General features: G+C 41.9%; 1 protein-coding gene across 3 annotated transcripts in view; it reads right to left on the minus strand.

The window, feature by feature from the left end:
* The window catches only part of LOC138283857 (mucosa-associated lymphoid tissue lymphoma translocation protein 1-like), a 977,541-nt gene that overhangs the window by 752,268 nt on the left and 202,579 nt on the right, over positions 1-22,694 (minus strand). Inside the window, exon 1 of one of the 3 annotated variants that reach the window (XM_069222020.1) lies at positions 10,819-10,955. The exons of the other annotated variants lie outside the window; for them this stretch is intronic. The gene's annotated coding sequence lies outside the window, so the exon portion shown is untranslated. Of the gene's footprint in view, positions 1-10,818; positions 10,956-22,694 lie in introns of those variants that run through there. 3 annotated transcript variants of the gene reach the window in all.

The following is a 22,694-nucleotide window of genomic DNA, read 5'->3' on the forward strand; positions in this document are numbered from 1 at the left end:
TGATCAAAGAAGAGAGACTATAAAATGATTGCTCTACTGAAGGTCTCCGGTTTATTACATAGGGTTATCACAATAAGGAAAGGTGGATCTAGTTCAAATGTTTACAATACTCAGGAAGATACCTGGTGAAATTGAGTCTCAGCATCCAAAGAAAATGTTGCAGAAGGGTTTTAAGATAATTTAGTGATATTTGCAATGCTATAATAAAATAGCGCTATTTGTAACATGGCTAGCTAAAAAACCTGGTTTCAACGCTTAATAGTTTGTTTTAATCAACTCTTGAAAGGATGAATGGCCTAATGGTCAGATAGACATTAGTTAACATCATTTTAGACTATAATTTACGATCAGAGTTTAGAAGTGAAAGCTAACTGTAGTGTGCAGGCTTTTGTTCTGCTGGGTATACAGACAATTGATGTTCTAGTGCAGTCTTCACGGCAAAATCTTTGGATGGTGCAGTTACAGTTGCAATACCACTAGGGATCAGGTTTTCCGTGGGGGAAAAAAAAGTGAGTTTATTGTCAAAATGATTCATTATCTCTTACTGGGGCATCAAAGTTATCTCTATTAAACTGGATTACTATAGTGAGTATGATGGTCTATATAATTATTACAACCACTACTGTGCATTTTTTCCTCAGCAGTTTTTGGGATTCATAGGTTAGGGGTTTTGAGTTTTTATCTGGAAATATTTCGGCAAGCTTCATGTTTTTTTAAAATTATTTTTCAAAATCAGCTATTTTGATTTTTTTTTTTGTTGAAACGCTACTATTGGTGCGCTTCTAGCAGAAGTGCAGGAGTTGGCCACTGGGCGATGCCCGCAGTCCCTCCCTGGTGCGGGTCACGACCAGTGGCTGACGCCAAGGAGAGGTTTAAAAAATCCTCCAGTGCGTTGTACCAGAGGATTTTTTTTATATATTTAATACCCTCTCTAGAGACACAGAGGAACTTCTGTGTCTCTCCTCGCCCCTCTGTGACATCAGCACGCCGCGAGGCGCACTGACATCACACATTCCCGACTAGTGCAAGAAGCAGCAGGTAAGGCCATTTTCTGCTCGGTGGGGAAAACAGGCCAGAAAGGGCCTCCCTACCGTTCGGGAAGTCTTCGTTTGAGAGGAGTGATTCTCCCCTTTCAAACAAAGCCTTCCTGAAATGGTTTCCTGGCCGTGGATCCGTGGATCGCAGCACCCCACTAGACACTAGGAACTACACTTGGGGGTTTGGGGGAGGTCCGACTGCTCTGAAAACAGGCCACCACCCTCCCCGGGGCCATATTTAAAAAAAAATATATATATCAGTATACCCCGGGGGTGGGCGTGATCACACCCCCAGCAGTTACCAAAAAAAAAAATAGTAAAAAAAATATATATATATATTTTTTTTAATAAAACTGACAGGGGGGGTCGCCCGTGAGCAGGGCTGACCCCCTGTGGGGGCAATTTGTTTTTAGAAGCTGCATGGTTTCCCTGGGGGCCACAATCCCCCCCCCCCCCAAGAAACAATACAGCTATTTAAATATATGTGTATATATGTATATATACACACATATATATATATATATATATATCAGATTTGTCAATGGGTGTGTGGTTTCCATGGGGGTTGCAATCAGACCCCAGGGTAACCACACCCACTTACTAAAGTGATATATATATATATATATATATATAGTTATTCGGCACCAGTTCTCTTGTAGTTTGCGTTTTCAAAGCAATGCACATATCCAACTCATGTGTTTCAAATGTAGTTTTCAGGCAACAATAAAAAAGTCAAGCTATCTCTTGTGATTATGTTTCCACTAGAAAAGGATCTGGATTTTGTCTATTGGAAGTTTTGATGCTATAAAATAGAGCAGAAGGTTTATATGCCTACTGCAAAGATCAAAACTATTTTATATGAATAGCTGAACGGATTAGTAAAGCCAGCCATTACCTGTGCTATAATAAAAATGAAATGTATGTGCAAGAGGGGCTATGGAGAAATTAATGGCACTTTTGCTGGGTGGTATTGAGGGAATCCGAGGAGGAGGTCATGGGAGTGGGAGCACCAATGATTGTTTGACTGGGCGACAGAGGCACTAAAGACTGACAATTGTTATGTGACAAGGTGAAGTAATAGTGTGTCTTTTTTGTTTTGATTTTTAGTGTCTTGAGAGAATGTGCTGATTGAGGGAAGACGCAAAGTAAAGGTGATCTTTACTGCTGCACGTATCTCACACACACCCAACCGGCAATTTTGTAACTGTCTACGTAGGCTTGTGCTTTAGAGCGACAGTTTAGCCAGTAGCAGAGATGGCATCTCGTTGGATGACTGCTGCTCAAGCCCTAACTCAGGTGATAGAGGACAGCTCTGACACAGGATCAGAGACTGAGACAGCAGATACTGAGACAGCATCTGAGGGATAGGACCATGGCGCAGACTCTGGGAGTGATTTTTCAGTTGAAGGAGTCCCATCCGACAACTCCTCTTCCAGTTATTCTGAGGGAGGTGATGACCCTTCGCAAACACAGTCTGTGCAGTGGGACAATAGTGAGTTAGCCCAACCCAGAGAGCAGGTGCAGCGTCACAGAGAGAGTGCTCTCTTTGGAGCTCCCCAATTTAGTTCAGCCCCAAAGTCCACCATATTACGTAGACATCAAAATTATCTATCACAAAACAACCTGGTTTTGTAGGGCAGGCACCTGCATTTTGGTCCTGGGCACGGTGGCAATATAGGGAAACCTACCAAACCCAGACATTTTTCTTTCCCAGAATACCCTCCAAAGGTAAAATGTTGAATAAAAACTCAATTTTTTCTTGAATTTCTGTCACACAAACTACAGGAATGTGCTGGGGTCCACAAAACTCCTACCACCCAGTGATTCCCCACCTGTCCTCATAAAAACATTACCCCACTTGAGTGCCTGTAACTAGGGTCTGCATCAGGAATGGATCACTCTAGGCTGAACAGTTGCCCTCAGGTAAGGACTAACATTGACCGTTGTGTGATCCATTCCTGACACGGGCACTAGGCCTACCCACACAAGTGAGGTACCATTTTTATTGGGAGACTTGGGTCTCCTAAGTGTCTAATTTTCAGAAATGTCCAGGTTTGCTAGGTTTTCCCAGGTGCCAGATGAGCTAGAGGAAAAAATCCACAGCTAGACACCTGGCAAAAAACAGATCAGTTTTCATAAGAAAAATGTGATGTGTCCATGTTGTGTTTTGGGGCATTTCCTGTTGCGGGCACTAGGCCTACCCACAAAAGTGAGGTACCATTTTTATCTGGAGACTTGGGGAAGCGCTGTGTGGAAGGAAATTTGTGGCTCCTCTCAGATTCCAGAACTTTCTATCAACAAAATGTGAGAAAAAGGTGTTTTTTTTGCCAAAGTTTGAGGTTTGCAAAGGATTCTGGGTAACTGAACCTGGTGAGAGCGCCACAAGTTAGCCCATCCTGGGTTCCCCTAGGTGTCTAATTTTTAAAAATGCACAGGTCTGGTACGTTTTCCTAGGTGCCGGCTGAGCTACAGGCCAAAATCCACAGCTAGGCACTTTCCAAAAAACACGTCAGATTACAATGTAAAAATGTGATGTGTCCATGTTGCGTTTTTCTGTCGCGGGCACTAGGCCTACCCACCCAAGTGAGGTACCATTTTTATTGGGAGACTTGGGGGAACACAGAAGTGTTATTGCCTCTGGTCTTTCTCCACATTTTGTCCTTCCAAATGTAAGCCAGTGTGTAAAAAAAGAAGTCTATTTGAGAAATGCCCTGTAAATCACATGCTAGTATGCGGACCCCGAAATTCAGAGATGTGCAAATAACCACTGCTTCTCAACACCTTATCTTGTGCCCATTTTGGAAATACAAAGGTATATTTCACCAAATTAAATGCTGTATGCCCGGTATACAATGAAAATCCATTACAAGGTGCAGCTCATTTATTGGCTCTGGGTACCTAGGGTTCTTGATGAACCTACAAGCCCTATACATCCCCACAACCATTAGAATCTAGCAAACGTAACGGTATATTGCTTTCAAAAATCTGCCACAGTTGGAAAAAGTTGTAGAAGAGAACATGGATAGAAATGGCTGGTCTTTTCACCTCAATTTCAATATTTTTTTTATTTCAGCTGTTGCTTTCTGTAAGAAAATCTTGAATGATCTACACAAATGACCCCTTGCTAAATTCAGAATTCTGTCTATTTTTTAGAAATGTTTAGCTGTCCGGGATCCCGCATTTGTTTCACACCCATTTTTGTCACTAACTGAAAGGAAGGTGAAAGCTCAAAAAATAGTAAAAATGGGGTATGCCCCAGTAAAATGCCAAAATTGTGTTGAAAAATGTGGTTTTCAGATTCAAGTCTGTCTGTTCCTGAAAGCTGGGAAGATGGTGATTGCAGCACCACAAACCCTTTGTTGATGCCATTTTTCAGGGGGAAAAAAACGCATGCTTTCTTCTGCAGCCTTTTTTCCAATTTTTCTGGAAAAAAAAAAGAAATGTTAGCAGTATTTTGGATAATTTCTTGGTCTCCTCCAGGGAAACACACAAACTCTGGGTACCTTTATAATCCCTAGGATGTTGGGTAAAAAAGGACAGAAATTTGGCGTGGATAGCTTGTATGCACAAAATGTTATGAAGGCCTATGCGCAAACTACCCCAAATAGCCAAAAAAAGGGCTCAGCACTGTTGGGGGGGATGGGGAGGGAGTGGGAAGGCCCAGCATCTAAGGGGTTAATGAAATCCCATAGTAAGCTTTATGTAACTCCAATTGTTTTTTTTTTAAATAATATACTAGAAAATTCTAGAGTCCACTTTTTTAATAGTGATTGGATCAAAAAACGACTAAGGCTTCATGTGATAAAACTGGTTCATGGCCAGGAGGAGGCATGGTCAGATACGAGTATAAGGTACATTTCTGGGAAGTTCAGCTTGATCAATAAGTGTATGGTTTATTTACATCTAGTTCAGCAGCTACATATCTGAAGTGAGAAGGAGAAGAAGCTGAATTTCTGATGTGTGTGATATGTGGATTTTCCTGATACCTTCAGAGGCTGAGTGTTTACAGAGTATGCAGTGGGGCCATATAATTTGATTCAGAATGCATATTAAGAACAAGGTTGGGGATTAAACTGAACACACAGCTCACCACTAGGATCCAGTATGTCAATATGGTTGTTAGTTTTAATGCCACTGCTTCACAAAAGGTGAGAGAATCACACACAGCACCTTAGATCTACATTAATTGATATGATCTCGCCTCACAAATGGAACTGCATGTACTTCCATCATGGTGTTTCTTCAAAGAAGACATTTTTAAGGTTGTCTCATTCTGAGAACACATAACCTGCTCTTTCGAATTGACCTGTCTTAATCCAAAACTATTCATGATAGGCAGCGGTCTCAGGCAGCATTGCCCTTTTCATTAATGCTTTCAGTAATGGTCAAGACACTCTCCCACCTGATGTCCTTTTTGATCATATCCAAACAACATCACAACTATCTCCAATACCAAAAAGATTTCCCTCTGTGCTGATGATGTACTGTTTGTCATTTATGACCCTGCATGGTCCTGCCCAGGACCATCTCCACTGTAGAATCGGTCACCTCCTCCAGGCATAAAATTAAAGGCTCCAATATAGTAACTGTTTGCACTTACGCAGGTTACAAAGGAGTCTGTATTACCGCAGCCATTCATAAGGCCTCCTGAAGGATACATTAGCTAAGCATTCACATTAGGGATTTGTGAAAGTGTTTGTGAACCTCTAGACTCCACTGGTGACCCCAGACAAAACGTTACTGTTAAGAAAGAAACTTTCCCTTTTGCTCTTGGGAAGGGTGGAGGTATTTACTAATATTGTTAGCCTGAAGATCCTCTATATGTTCCAAAACATCCCCTTTGTTATCCTGAGATTCTGGATAAAGTCTGTCAATATCATACTCCTTGATGTACTGTAGATGAGCAAAGAGTGAAGCTGCTGTCCAAAGACAATCCAAACACTAGTAGGCCCCTCAATGACAGCCAATGCCAGCTTTGTTTAACTGACTTCCCTCCCCTTCTTCAACCCTGTCCAGATCTGATGGGATAAGCCACACCACCATCTAAAATTACTAGTTTATTTAATCCAGTTCCAGGTGAAGAGATATAAGGAACTAGGCTGTGTACTCACTGTGTGGCATGAATCAATGTCTTGCCTCAAATTCCTCAGGGGGTTTCTCTCATTCATGTCTATTCGTAACTACCCAGTTTCTTTATCTTCCTCACTGACGCGAGTGGACTTCTCATTAAGCCCTGTGAAGTTCTAATGACTTAATGAACATTCATAATTATAGTCTCTGCCCTAATTTAATCTTAAATAGGGGAAAAAGTACTACTGGGCCACACTACAAGTAAGCTCCATCCTCAAAGAGGGAACCCAAAAGAACCAATGCATTTTACTTAACAGTTTACCAGGACTGGCCTAGTGCCTCACTTTGGACCCAAATCCAGGTGGGAGTCGGACACTTGCTGTCCCTTCTCTTGATCAGTGGATGGAGTGCAGGACCACAGCAAATGAGCAAGACATAGTGTCATCTAAATACTTGCATCACTCATACTTTACCACCATTAAAATACATGTCACCAAACCAACAGACATGATTGGTATCCCATTACCCCAACCTAGCATCTTTCTGCACATGGGATGAGAATGCACAAAAGGTAAATGTCGATGTGTCCACTGTTCCATAAACTGAGTGCCTTGCTAACACATCAAATTGACTCCGGCACTTTAGAACAGGAAAATGTCTAAGTCCTAATGAGTCTTCTTGTAATTTACTCACAATTGTCTTAAATGTTTCAGCCAGCATATGGTTTGTTGTTAGATCTAATTGCCCCTGACTTCTCGAGGGCTAGGACAGGTATAATATAGTGACCTTGTGAGTCTTAAGAGAGATACGGTGAGGTGCAACTGCAAAGGATAAAATTGTCCATGCTTAGTATCACATGTTGCATTAAAAGAACATATATCATGTAACCCAGATTCATTATATCAAATTACGTCATGTGACACAATAGACAGTAAGCTCCCAAAGTTAAAAGTGAGTATAAATAGACTGCAAACTCCGAGTATGTGTATTAAAATGAGTGTTATAAAGTCCAATGTAAGGTGCAGTACAAGATGGACAGCTGAGTCAGGGGAGCTCAGAAGTAGTAAGATATGTACTGTCTCTACATCACGGGTGGACACTTGACCTCATGCCAATATTGCCAACTTACACAATGAAGACGGGTGTCATTTTACTTTATTTATATAAACATAGCGAATTGGGCTGGTTACTACTTCTTCCACACACTGAAGATACAATAATCAATGCTATAAGCAACTGAAATAGTTGAGTCCGTAGTCCTCTGACTCAGCTATCTATCTTCCAGTGCAGGCTTACAGTTAACTCTCTAACACTAATTTTAGTACATAATCTGGGCGTCCCCAATCTGTTTATACTCACTTTAACTTTAGGAGCCATCTGCTTGTTGTGTCACTTGAAGTGATTTGATGTAATGAATCTAGGTTACTTGACGTATTTCATGTTTCTTTTAAATGACTTGTTACACTATGCATGTACTAGTTTGTTCTTTGTAACTGAGCCTCATAGTTCCTCTTATAAGACTCACAAGGTTGGTGATACCTTGGTGAAAGTTTATGAGACTAAGTAATAAATAAAGTAACACTATATTATACCAATTCTATCCCATAATACGTTGATGGCAATTGGATCCAATGATGAAATACGTGCTAGAACATTAAAAGAAAACTGTTAAGACAGACTACATTTTTGGACTTTTGGACTTTGTTCCAATAGAGGTCACTTGAGCACCAAACTGTTAAAGTATTATTGGCTACTAAGATATTCTACTTGGTTGAGTACATCAGATTAAACCCAGTCACCTGGTATCATTGTGCTGCCATTACTAACACAACCATAGGGTAAAGATAACATTATGTCTATCAGTAATATCAGTTGAACATCCTGAACATCCACTTGTTCAACTAAAATATATATCGTGCTTACATTATTTGAAATGTGTCTGGTCAAAATGTTTACAGGAAACAGACACGCCCACTCAATTTGGCTCAGCTTACGAGTTAAAAGAATTCATGTGCAGCAACAAATGATAGATACCGCACCATCAACCTTAGGGCCTTCATGGAGAAAGGTATCGAGTGCATGTGTCTGTGACATGCCACAAAATGTACTATACTCCACACTCATCTGAAGCACACACTACACATTGGTCCTGCTCCTCCTTGCCACAGATGGATCCACCGCTGGTTCACGACGGAAAAAATCATGCTACCGCAGGGCCAAATGTAATGTTGACAGAAAAATAATATCTGCTGGATGCACTCCTGCTTATTTTTTGTGTTTAACGGAAAGTAGAAATAAAATTAAATAAAAAACTCAGGTGGTATGGAGGGAAATAATCGTGTGATAATACTTGAGATATAAAACGTGTGTGTCACATCAGCAAATTTACATTTAGTATGGCAGATTTGTTGAAGGCTTTCGATAGAATAAATGGGACTGTGACTTTTCAACTCCATGAAAAATATATATTTAATCGAGGCCTGATTTTTTTTGTTTCTTTTCATTCTGGTACTTGTAAGCCTGAATGTAAAATGGGATAAACTGGACTACATTTTCCAAAAGAAATAGTAAAAATCTGGACCGGACAAGCTATGCATGCACTTGGGACCCAAGGCACTGTTTGTCATCTGTCAAAGTAATGAATAAATAACATTTCACATCAGGCCCAGACTCGTTGGGTGGAAGGTATAATATAGTGGCCCGATTCAGCGTCAGTGGTGGCGGTTATTTGCTGGGTATGGGCTAGTTGTGTTTCCTGCCTGCAGTGATTTGGCTCTTTAAAATTAAAGATTGCAAAGCAAATGGTTTTAAAGCATGATTCACAACCATGTGTTTTTGCACTGGGGTGGTTTGTGTCTCCTACAAAATTGCCACAAGCAGTGTTAACCTTCAGGCCATTGGGTGGCAAAGCTTTGCTGTTGCCTGTCTCAGAGAGTCCATTACATATATAAAAGATCCTTCAAACTCGAAACATTGTATTCCATTATAATGTGACCTGCGCAGTGAATTTCAGTATAGTACATTACATTTTAGCAGTGCCTTGAGTGACAGCACTGCCCTGACACTGATGCCATTAGTGAACATAGAGGAAAGTCGGCTGTCTTTTGCCCACTATACATGGCCTAGGGTGCTAATAAAAATTGAGTAACATTATTATAATCTTTTGTTTTGTGCTGCCCACATCTCGAACCGATGTATTTCAAGGTTCTCTCGTGTAATGAAGAAAAATGAAGCAGTGGGAAAAAAATAATTGCTTAGGGGACACAATGTGGTCAACTGGAAGCTGGGATTGATGCAAAGTTTCCCCATTTCAAGCTGTGCGAGTGAGCCTCTGTCTTCTGTTTTAGATATTATGTTCTGCAGATCTGTAGAGAGCACTGTCACCCTGGGTGGTCCTGGCGCTGAGGTGCGCGTCTAGATCAAAGTTTAACGATCTGTGTTTAATTCTTAGAGGCACTAAATCAGTGCACTGTGTTAACAACATCCGGCCTATGCATGTTTCAGAAGGCTTGGCACAACCAATATTTGGGGATGGTAATGTTTTAATGCAGAAGCTAAAATGAAAACCAGAGCACCCATCCTTGTTCAGTGCATTAAGACCATGTGTTCCACATAGGCTTTTAGCTTCATTCACCATCATCCATTATTGAATGAATTAATCCACTCACTCATCTCCATCCACCTATTCATTTATTTGAGTCATGTAGTCCTGCCTCAAATTTTACCCCATCCTTTTAATAAGTGCACAAGATGCTATAATGAAATATGTGTTGTAAAAATAACCATGCTTTCATTTTTTTTTCTCCAAAAATGTCCTGTGGGGGAGAACCCACACCTCTCCCTGCAGAGTAGTCTGGTTCACTTTTTCGCTACATGCAGTATGTGGCTGGTCTGATTCATTTTTGGAACAGCTGCCAGGTAGTACCCCTGATCTGTAACTGTACCCAGGGACACAAGAAGAATCAGCAAGTCACTGCGAAAGGTCCTCCACACCTGAACTTCATTTCTAGATTTTTTTTTTTCTCAGAGACATTTTAAGACATGAGCAAATTGGGCTCTAGCCCAGGGCCCCACCCTTTCAGAGGGCCCCTGACAGAGTCAGCTCAGTTCTGCAGAAAGTCTTGCCCTGATGACCTTGAATAATTCTTCAACATATTGTTTAAATACGTTTTCCTTTAATGTGTGTGATGTGTGGATGGGTGATGTCTAAGAGTGTATTACATATATTTTTCAGAGAAATGCGTTTATCTTACATGTAACATCCATAAAAAGTTTATTTTAGCTCATAATCGGACCTCATATAAGACAAATGGGAGTGTGTCAAGTAGAATATTTGCAGTGATATTAATGAGCTGCTGTTGTGCTACAATAATAAAAACACTCGTCACTATCCCTGAATATTAGATGCAAACACATTTAGAATTTGGACAAGTGCGCCTGTGCACTGTCAGTGATATGCCAAAGAGGGCATAAAAGAGCTGAAAAGCAAACTGTTCCTAACAGGGCTCACAAAAAAAGTTTGGCCCAGGACCCCCAAAATACTTGAGATGTCCCAGCTTTTTCCCTAAATACCGTTAATAACGCATTGCGTCAACGAACTGACCAGGATTTGTAATCGTTAGGACTGAATGTCCCGCCCACTGCCACTGGTATAAACAGAAGGGTGACGATCGGAAACAGTAAAACAAGTGCGTTGTTCCCGCGCGCTCACCTCAGTAACAGTCACCCGCCTGCATCCCTGCGGCACATTCCTGAGGAGGCTCTCGGCGTCACCGCTCGCCTGACCCGCGCGCCGCTGCAGACTGACTGAGGCAGCGCCGGCCGCCAGCAGGAAACTAAAATGAAATGAGGAAGTGTTTTCGAAGAGGCGGTAAACCAAACGAGTTTATGAATAGGAAACTATTTGTGTAAGGAGCGCCGCCGACGTGAATCACGTAATAGTAAATCCCCTTCCCTTATGTAACTTGAGCTTCCAATATTATTCTTCATCGTGTATTTAATTACTTTTCTGGGGTCACCTCCTCCTACCGAAACAATGTCAACAGAAAGAGGACAATGAGTTACACCAAAGCGGACCTTCCATCAAAAGCCCCGTCATGACGTGCGCCACCGTTGGTAAAGTTGAAAAGTCCGAGTGAGCCCGTTCAGTCACCCATTTCTAACACTGCCCCCCTCCCTTCACTTTAGACCAAGGCGTTTGAACATCTGGTAGCAAGTCTAAGACCTACTACTAAATGTTGGATTTTGTCCAGTTGCGCCTCAAGTGGCTGGGATCTTAAGGCCCTCCTGTTTTTCAAGGTAGGGGCCATCATTTTGCTGACACCACTCATCATACGTTCCCACTGCATTTTATATGTGCACTAAAAAAAACAATACATTTGTATTTTGTAAAGTGTAAACTACATGCACACTGAAGCACACAACATACAGGCACAAATAATTAGACCTAGAGACGCGCACTCTCCCCTACAGTCATCAATTCACATATATCGACAGGCACCCAATGCACACAGGCATGCCAGCTCCTACAGGTACAAAGAGATATGCAGTCACACAGCCACTTAGAGATACAGATCAACAAGCATATAGGCATCCAAGGATACACAGGCCAAGAGATTTACAGATTTCCACACATGCAAGGCAAAAAGACATACAGGGACTGATGCATCTAAGCCAATAGTTCCTCATGGACAGACTAAGTCGTACATAACCCTGTGCCTTAGAAGGGTGATGCACAATCGGGAGCACAGGGCGAATGTCGTAAAAGGAGAGAAGGGTGTTGTATTCCACACCAGGCATTGAGTAAGGCGCCCCAGGGAGCACTGGTTATTTTTACTGTACCTGAGACACACACTATGTGATGTGCCTCAGAGGGCCACCTTTTAAAGTGCCACAGCTGACCATTAAGAATTGTGCATTGGGGAAAACCTTTGTGATGTGCATCAAGGTGGCTTGAGTGATGTGCCATTCAGGGGCTCAGATGTGTGCATTAGGCGCCACAGAGTAATGTGCCCTTAAGACATAGAATGATGCACAGTCGGGGCACGAGGTGAAGTGCAGCAGAGGACACTTGGAGATGTACAACAAAGGCTAAAGTAGATGGCCAGTAGGTTTGCCAAAGGGTAGTATTAAAAATGACTCAAGTTTTCCCTTGTCAAATGCTGATCCAGTTCTATATTTTTCTCAGCACTCTGGTACTTGAGAAAACAGCTATTGTCAAGCTATTCTCTTCCAAGAGTTTTGTCCGTTTAGATACTTTCCACTGATAAATAATGGCAAGGAAGGTGTTCAGATTTGGTCTTTTATTGTTTATTTATAAGGGGACGCGTTAGAGGTTCGATAGACCTTTTGACGACTCAGAGTGATTCCACCATAAGTCCTTTATCAATACAAATACAACACCATATTCAATAATCATCAGAAAATATATCTCTGGACTCAATTCTCACACACCATGACCCATTTGGCCATGAATAACCACACCTTTTAGTAAAAGTTAAAATGTTTACTTCGCTAGATTAACAATGCTAATATCACGTAAATTAGTCTCAAAACCAAATTATATACACACACACACAAACACTGGTTGACCAAATCTTCTAAAGAATCTCAATTTAGCTAAGGCATTGACTATTAGGCATTCAAGAATCACCGTACAAATTAATAGCAAGAATTATTGTGCATTAGAAATGGCATACATCGAGATTCAGTAAATGAACAACATCAACTCTGTTAATAACAATTTGTCAGCATTTTTGGGTCTCCCTAACTAACCTTCTGATTAGAATAGCATGTTTGGACTCCATGCAAAACAATTTAATCTAAGTTAATTTAGAAACCATCTAACTATGTCTCTAACAAAATAGTGGCGGGTACATAGAAACAAAGACTAAGGCCCTCATTCTGACCCTGGCGGTTTCAAACCGCCAGGGTGGAGGGCAGAGGAAGTACCGCCAACAGGCTGGCGGTGCTTCCTGGGCCATTCTGACCGCGGCAGTAAAGCCGCGGTCAGAAAAGGGGAACCAGCGGTTTCCCGCCGGTTTTCCCCTGGCCCAGGGAATCCTCCATGGCGGCGCTGCTTGCAGCGCCGCCATGGGGATTCCGACCCCCTTCCCGCCAGCCTGTTCCTGGCGGTTTACACCGCCAGGAAGAGGCTGGCGGGAACGGGTGTCGTGGGGCCCCTGGGGGCCCCTAACAGGGCCCCACAAAGATTTTCAGTGTCTGCTTTGCAGACACTGAAAATCGCGACGGGTGCCACTGCACCCGTCGCACCCCTGCAAATCCGCCGGCTCCATTCGGAGCCGGCTTCCTCTTTGCAGGGGCTTTCCCGCTGGGCCGGCGGGCGTTCTTTTGGAGATCGCCCGCCGGCCCAGCGGGAAAGTTGTAATGACCCCCGCGGTCATTTGACCGCGGTGCGGTGTTTTGGAGGTTTCCGCCCGGCGGGCCGCGCCCGCCGGGGTCAGAATGACCCCCTAAATCTACAACCAAGACAATAGTATTTTGTTATACCTCACTGCAATATGGATCGGCAAGCTGCGATTCTTTTCGTTAGTTGGACATCTGTCTGGTCATCTTCAGCAAAGGGCAATGAAAGGGAATGGTTCAGACACAGAGGTCTCTAAGCAAATCTGAACCATCTAAGAACAATCTCTAAGGGACAGCCTCCACCATTAGCTACTAAGCTTTAAAATCAAAGGTAAAAATTTAAGTCATCAGGAACTGCTCAGCTCCTCAATCAGAAACTCTATGGGGGAAAATCAAAGTAGAAAAGGCGTGCTTCTTCTCTGTGCAGTCGGGTTAAGTTAAAATCACCTAAAGAACTTCCCACGTTGCAATTGGTCAGAAAATCGTACGTTTACAGTCAATCCAATAAGATTGAAGCCCCAAATTTAAGATATAACTCAACTGTCTTTCACACGTCGACATTTTGCTCCTTTTCTCCAATTCCCATTGTGCGACTTTTCAGGTAACTTTCTTGTATCCATCTGTACTCCAGTCAGTGCATCCATTGTTCGTTCTTGGGAACATCACTGTCTCACCCATCAAACTTTACAATGTAGCGAATGCTAGTACAAGATATTCTAGCAAGCAGTTCTCATGAGAAAGTTACAGAAATCTGCTAAACGTTTTCTCAACACAGTGTGAAAAACACATCTCTATTTCTCTGGATATACATTCCCACGATTTTATTCAGACATTTCAGTTTAATATGAGGCTGTGCAAACTAGACCCAAACCTCGCTAACTTAAGGCCTACGATTAATAAGCAAATACATAACATCAAATCATTAACATAACATACTACTATAATTTCTCTACACATACACTTTGACTAATGATTAATAAATATTCACCTAAAAGATTGGGCACATTTTCCAAGTTGCACATTATTTTCTCTAGTTATATAATTCTGTGCAAATTCTTAACTCGTAATATATAAAATTCATTAGTAATAAATGAAGCATTTACAAAGGTGTCCTAGCTCATGCTATGTGAAATCCCATGCCCATCGATAACTATGAACAAATATTACCCCAAAACGCTGACAACACCTGCCCCGCTTGGCATCACTGGCATTACACTAAGTTAGTTCTCCTAATTCTTTAACCTGCCTTCCTCAATTTCCAAGCAACTGCTCGTCCTGTTGGTTTTCCTCAAGGCTTAGGGCCTGATTACGACCTTGGCAGAGGGGATTACTCTGTCCTAATGTGACTGATATCCCATCTGCCGTGTTACAAGTTCCATAGGATATATATGGAACTTGTAATACGGCGGGAGGGATATCCCCCTCCTTGCACACCCCGGGTGCTTTCACTGCTCTCAGGCAATGCTTTAGCCTTGTCACAAGATCACCCTGATTGTGAACGTCTATTTAAGATTAGGCCTGTCCTTGATCATTTTGTAGATCGTTTTTCAGAGGCGTATGTTCCAGGCAAATAAATAAGTGTGGACGAGTCTTTGGTCCTGTTCAAGGGGCGTACAGGATATGTGTATAATTTTGGGTCTACACCGGTAGTGATTCCAGTATTGACCCCCTGGTTGTCCACCCACTTTTCGAGTTTGTGAGAAAATTGTGTGGGAACTTGGTAGAAGACTGTTTAACAAAGGTCACCATTTGTAAACGAAAAACTTCTAGACTGGAGTGCAGTTGTTCAAGGAATTGTTTGGAGTGGACACTGCTGCTTATGGCACAATCCGTTCTAACTGGAAAGGCTATCCAAGGGAGCTTGTCTGTAAAAAACTTGACAGGGGACAGTGTAGTGCCTTGCGTAATAATGAGCTGCTAGCTCTGAAATTTGCAGACAGGAGGGATGTGAACATGCTAACTACCATCCATGATCACAGTACTTCCCCTGTGGCTGGGGTCAGGTTGCAGAAGAGTGCAAACCTGCATGCATTTTGGACCACAATAAGCACATGGGTGGTGCTGATAGAGTAGATCAGAGGTTGGAACCTTACACTGCTCTTTGTACGTCTTACATGTGGTATAAAAAGTTGGCCATCCATTTGTTTCATTTGGCAACTTTTAATGCTTTTAATGCTTTTATTGTGTTTAAGGATTGTTCCCTTAAGTCAAGGATGAAATCTGTTAAATTTGAGGAGTCAGTGATAGAGAGCCTTAGCAGTGGTGGAGGATGTGGCTAGATTGAAAGATCGCCTCTTTTCTGATCACATTCCCACTCCCACTCCCACTCCCACTCCCAAATAACTGGTCTTACACTAAGAAATGTAGAGTCTGTGCCCCAAGAGGTATCCGGAGGGAGAGCCGGATGTACTGCCCGGACTGTTGTTCAAAGCCTGGGCTGTATGTGGCTGGCTGTTTCAGGAGTTACCACACACAGAAGAATAACTGGGAACTACCGTGAGCGTAAACTGCTGTTTTATATTTTCATATGTTCAGTTTCACAGTTGGCAGTACTGTCATGTACTCAGTTAGAGCTTTTGTGTAGTTTTGTACTTATTTACAATTAGTTAGTGGATTCTTTGTATTTTCAAAACAAAACAAAAGTGTGCATGGAGTGACGCTTGGCTGGTGGAGTGTGTGGAGTGGCGCTTGGCTGGCGGCGTGCATGGGGTGGCGCTTGGCTGGCGGTGTGCGTCTAGTGGCACTTGGCTGGCGGTGTACATGGGATGGTGCTTGGCTGGCGGTGTGTGTGGAGTGGCGATTGGCTAGCGGTGTGCGTGGAGTGGCACTTGGCTGGCAGTGCCAGCCAAACGCCAGTCCACACACTCCCATCAGCTGGTGTGATTGCTGTATCAGGCATTTGGGCGTATGAAAGTGATGGGCCCTTGAATGGCGCAACCTGTCAATGTGAGTGTTGTAATGTGCTGGGCCGGTGGCTGGTGGTGTGAATGTTCTTGTGCATGTCATGTATGAAAGGTGAGTAAATGGACTGTAAAGCGGTTGGTGCCTTGTTGCGGCTTTACAGCTCACGAGCTGTGAGTCATTGGTTCAGTTTTTTGGCCTTTCAGTTATTAACAGTGCATTTCATTTTTGTGAAATCTCTTGTTAATAAAATTTGATCTACTGAACCATCACTCACCCTCGTGCCAAATCCAACTAGTATGTGTGTTAAAAATGACAAAACCTGCTCCGCTGTAATCAGGCGTCGCAGCACACCAGTGACACGCTAGGTGTCTCGGGTGGGACCCTGATGACGAAGCATTCCACCAATTTGGTTGGTGGGTGAGAGGGCTCTTTAACATAACCTAAGTGCATTTCTTTTCACAATTTTAGTGTTTGGAACATCACAGAAGTACGTGATCAATTAAAAAAACTACCTGTGTACAGAGGAGTATGGGTAAGAAAATGTTGGTGGGTCCACGCAAGCCACACCTCCCTGGACTACTCCAGGTGTCTAGTTTTCAAAAATGTCTGGGTTTGGTAGGTTTCCCTAGATGAATGCCGCTACTGGGACCAAAAACACAGGTGCCCCCCCCTTGCAAAAACAGGTAGTTTTGTAATAGATCATTTTAATGTGTCCACGCTGTGTGTTGGGGCATTTCCTGTTGCGGGCACTAGGCCTACCAACACAAGTGAGGTACCATTTTTATCGGGAGACTTGGGGGAATGCTAGGTGGATGTAACTTTGCGGCTCCTCTCAGATTTCAAAAATTTCCAGCACCGGAATGTGCGGAAAAAGTGTTTTATTTGTTGCCAAATTTTGAGGTTTACAAAGGATTCTGAGTAACAGAAAATGGTGAGAGCCCCACAAGTCACCCCATTCTGAATTCCCCTAGGTGTTTAGTTTTTAGAAATGTCCAGGTTTGGTAGGTTTTTCTAGGTGCCGGCTGAGCTAGAGGCCAAAATCCACAGCTAGACACTTTGCAAAAAACAGATCAGTTTTCTTTATGAAAATGTGATGTATCCACGTTGTGTTTTGGGGCATTTCCTGTTGCGGGTACTAGGCCTACCCACACAAGTGAGGTACCTTTTTTTCGGGAGACTTGGGGGAACACTGGGTGAAAGGAAATTTGTGGGTCCTCTTAGATTCCAGAACTCTGCATCACCGAAATGTGCGGAAAAAGTGGGGGTTTTTTGCCAAATTTTGAGGTTTACAAAGGATTCCGGGTGATAGAACATGGTGAGAGCCCCAAAAGTCACCCCATTCTGAATTTCCCTAGGTGTCTAGCTTTTAGAAATGTCTAGGTTTGGTAGGTTTCCCTAGGTGCCAGCTGACCTAGAGGCCAAAATCCACAGCTAGGAACTTTGCAAAAAACAGGTCAGTTTTCTTTGGGAAAATGTGATGTGTCCATGTTGCGTTTCCTGTTACGGCCATTAGGCCTACTCACACAAGTGAGGTACCATTTTTATCGGGAGACTTGGGGGAACACTGGGTGAAATGAAATTTGTGGGTCCTCTTAGATTCCAGAACTCTGCATCACCGAAATGTGCGGAAAAAGTGGGTTTTTTTTGCCAAATTTTGAGGTTTACAAAGGATTCCGGGTGATAGAACATGGTGAGAGCCCCACAAGTCACCCCATTCTGAATTTCCCTAGGTGTCTAGCTTTTAGAAATGTCTAGGTTTGGTAGGTTTCCCTAGGTGCCGGCTGACCTAGAGGCCAAAATCCACAGCTAGGAACTTTGCAAAAAACAGGTCAGTTTTCTTTGGGAAAATGTGATGTGTCCATGTTGCGTTTCCTGTCACGGCCATTAGGCCTACTCACACAAGTGAGGTATCATGTTTATCAGGAGACTTAGGGGAACACAAAATAGCAGAACAAGTGTTATTGCTCCTTGTCTTTCTCTACATGTTTTCCTTTCAAATGTAAGACAGTATGTAAAAATTACATGTTTGAGAAATGTCCTGTAATTCACATGCTAGTATGGGGACCCTGGAATTCAGATATGTGCAAATAACCACTGCTTCTCAACACCTTATCTAGTGCCCATTTGGGAAATACAAATGTTTCCTTGATACCTATTTTTGACTCTTTATATTTTACCAAAACAATTGCTGTATACCCAGTATACAATGACAAACCATACCAATGTGCACCTCATTTATTGGCTGAGGTTACCTAGGGTTCTTGATGAACCTACAAGCCTTATATATCCCGCAACCTGAAGAGTCCAGCAGACGTAACGATATATTGCTTTTGAAAATATGACATGGCAGGAAAAAGTTACATAGTAAAACGTCGAGAGAAATGCCTGTTTTTTTCGTCTCTATTTCAATATTTTTGTATTTCAGCTGTATCTACGCAAATGACCCCCTGCTGAATTCAGAATTTTGTTTACTTTTCAGAAATGTTTAGCTTTCCAGGAGCCAGGATTGGTTTCACACCCATTTTTGTCACTAACTGGAAGGAGGCTAAAAGCACAAAAAATAGTAAAAACGGGGTATGCACCAGTAAAATGACAAAATTGTGTTGAAAAATGTGGTTTTCTGATTCAAGTCTGCCTGTTCCTGAAAGCTGAGAAGATAGTGATTTTAGCACCACAAGCCCTTTGTTGATGCCACTTTCAGGGCAAAAAACATGAGCCTTCTTCTGCAGCCCTTTTTCCCCCCATTTTTTTCTTTAAAAAAATGAAATTTTCGTCGTATTTTGGCAAATTTCTTGGTCTCCCTTAGGGGAACCCACAAACTCTGGGTATCTCTAGAATCCCTAGGATGTTCGACAAAAGGATGCAAATTTGGCGTGGGTAGCTTATGTGGACAAAGAGTTATGAGGGCCTAAGCGCGAACTGCCCCAAATAGCCAAAAAAAGGCCTGGCACCTGAAGGGAAAGGGTTAAATCAGGGAGGAGGAGCTTTTTTACTATGATTCCTTTAGGAATTGAATTGATTCTCTTAACCACTTCGACTGTGTCAAATAGTAAAGGGGAAGTGGTTTCGGAAAGTGGGTTTTTAAAATGACGTACAGACGAGAAGATTCTAAGCATCCTAAAAAGAAACTTGTTTTGGTGATAATCTGATGAGATGGATGGGCACCTAAGGGGGAGTGCATGTAGATTTCTTGCCAGCGGGAAAAAGGAAGGAGACATCAGAATTTGGGCAATGTTTTTAGAAAAAAAACATCAAAGAGAATTACTGATATATTTCTATCTGCAAACGTTTTCCGAAAGATGCTTGTCGTTTTCAACTTTGTAATAGAATGTTAACTAAAGAACACTCTGAAAAAAAACATTGGCTCCACAGAGTTGCTTTTAAATCTTCTTTGAATAGAGAAAACATGACTTTTCGATTGTGGTTAGATGTTTTGCAATGTGAGTATATTGGATATGGCAGGTGATAAACCCATCACATTGTAAGGCATTTCCTTCACACACAACGCTATGATAAATATCAGTCTTGTGACAAAACGCGCTGACCGTGTTTCTTTTCGTAGAGATAACATCAGTAACATTAGCTCATTGAAAGTTTAACACCCACATCCTTCCCTTTGAAAAATGTCCTTTCATTTACGCAGTGGAAAGCCCTATGCTCCCTTTCACTCTTTAATCAGCGATTGTGAATACTGATGCGTCTAAACAAATATCACAATACTGGCTAGCTGATGCCTTTACCCAGACAACTTGAAGGCAGTACATATATATATACATTTATTTATATATATATATATATATATATATATATATATATATATATATATATATATATGTAGATAGGCTCTATTGTATTTCTTTTTGATCATCTCTTTGCTACTGGGTATGTGTGCTCTTTTAAACATGCGAGGAAATGTGTAGTACTTCAGTACTTGCTTCATTAAAAACCTCTAAGCGATATTTGTGCTTTCACTCTTCTCGGTCCGCTTCATGTTCATTATATATATGCATGGCCTCCGTAAAATACAAAAATGTTCAAAGGACAACCTGTGCATCCATGCCATCCCTGCCTCTGTTTCTGCTTGCAAAATACCTACTGTGAATTTACTGTGGTTTTACAGCCCACCCATTGCTAATATTAGTTGCATTTGTCAATTATTTGTATGCTTTTTATTCAATGAGTTGCTTTACTTTTCTCGTCTTTGTCCCTTCCTGGAACATAACCTCACTTCGATTCTTTTGATTGGCTGACTTCTATCCCTCACATTTAGGGAACTACTTTTTTCTTTTTCATTCAGAACTCCACGGTAGGTTGTGTTTTTTCTAGTTCTCTCTCTTGTGTGCTGCTACCCTTGCTTCAAATTCAGTGTTGCTCCTCAACCCTCCCAACTTCACTGTAAAAGCACAGGAACAGTGATATTTTTTATGGGGTATGGCTGAGGAGCAGACTTTATCAATTGTTTCATCAATTGCGTGCCACATACTGCATGAAAGCACAAGCTTTACCACACAAAGGCTGTTATGGGGCTTTGGGTAAGGCCATCTCTGCTGGCATCTGAGGCAAAAGAGGTACTTACCATGACAGTTCTCATGGAAACCTATAGATCTGCCCCTGGGCTACAACAGAGAACCAAAAGGTTGAATCCCGTTGAAAGTATATTTTGCCCTGGCAAACATCTCCGTTTACGCTCTGACACTTCTTTATTCTTTTTAAATTCCGTACAGAGTTTAATGGACAGTATTTGAAAAATGAACTACACAATTTAGAAAGATGGAAAACACTGAATTCAACATAGAGTGCTGAGATACCATAAAGTATAGGTCTGTTTTTCTTCCAGCATGTCGGAAAAAAAAACTTTACTTTTTAAATATAATACTTTACAAACACTGGCAAAGCCAAAAGCTTGGCACTCTCATTATAAAGGTGAGACCTATTGGATTTTCCAATGTTTGTTGCTTTTTTGCAACAGTTTAGGCACCCTTGATCCTGGAGGGCCCTTCTGTGGAGCTCTGGCCTAGGGAGTGTTCAAGCAGCAGCAAACAGCATGCTGGCGGTAGCACAGACCACCTAAGTTTCACTTCAACTATCCTCTCCCTTCTGAACACGTGCCATATCTTTACTTTGTACTCCTTAGTTATGACCACAGGATTATACTCTTCCAGTGTTCACATGATTAGTGCCCGTTTTACCACTTAAACTTCTGCTTATTTGCCATACTTGTCTATCACCCTCCAACTCCTGACAACAACTTCCTAGAAAAATCCAAAGAACTAACTACTGAACTCACTACCAAGTCCAAAGAACAAGAGCAAAGTGCTTGTAATTCTTGAATATTTTAATGTGGTCTTGAATGACCCCAAACAGAAAGCATACATGGACGTGCAACATAGTAATGAACCAACACATTAAGCAAGTCACACTGTCAATTATCTCCCCTACAAACTTGGTCCAAGACCTCCAAATAAAACTGATGGTCTGGCTGGATCACTTCAATTATTTATAACCTTTGTACACCTCTCAATCACGCCATACATCCTCAATGGCCAATAACTGGAAATGAAACCTGGTACCTGAAATGTCTTCCTGGCAGAAGGTGAAAATGGCAAAAAAAATTAAACAGGTTATTCTGCCTTTTATCTCTGTTTCATCCATACAATACTCATGATCAAACTCAAACATGCCATTTGAGGGGCCAAAACTGCCTAGGATCATACTCTACGCTCTAAATAGAAAACACAGCTCTTGCAGCAAAAGCATAGCTCCAAGGGCGTATGTATCCTTAAAATAGAACTTGGAATCTGTTAATAACTGGTTCAGAATACTACATCCAAGTACTATCTTGAGTGTATTTCCTCTGCCACAAGTTCTTGCAAAGAGATTTTTTGGTGTGAATACTAAATATTGAAGTAAGAATATCCAGGGTACTAAATATAGAGGACAAAATATTGAAAACAAATTGACAGATAATGTCTAGATTTTCTGTACTTCACTTTATATATCTTCATCACCCAAGCCACCTAAGGCTGCCAAACTCTTTCACTGAAAAGAACAAAGGTTACAGAGATGTTATAGTTAGGAAATAGAAACGTAATCTGTGTACCGGAAGCTAGCTCTCTGTCAAATTTGGAGTCATTCCGTCCCGAAGTTCGGGCTTGTAGACGTGTCTAAAGGTCCTTTGAGAATTAACATGGGAAACACAATTTTTTCACCCCGCTCGATGGATCACCCCGAAACGTTCCATGCGCAACAAGAATCACCAGAACACTTTTTGGGGAAAATGTTGTCAAGAGTCATCAAACGGGGCTAAAGATATAGGCA

The sequence above is a fragment of the Pleurodeles waltl genome, chromosome 3_1 (genome assembly GCF_031143425.1).
Source record: "Pleurodeles waltl isolate 20211129_DDA chromosome 3_1, aPleWal1.hap1.20221129, whole genome shotgun sequence".
Lineage (NCBI taxonomy): Eukaryota > Metazoa > Chordata > Amphibia > Caudata > Salamandridae > Pleurodeles > Pleurodeles waltl.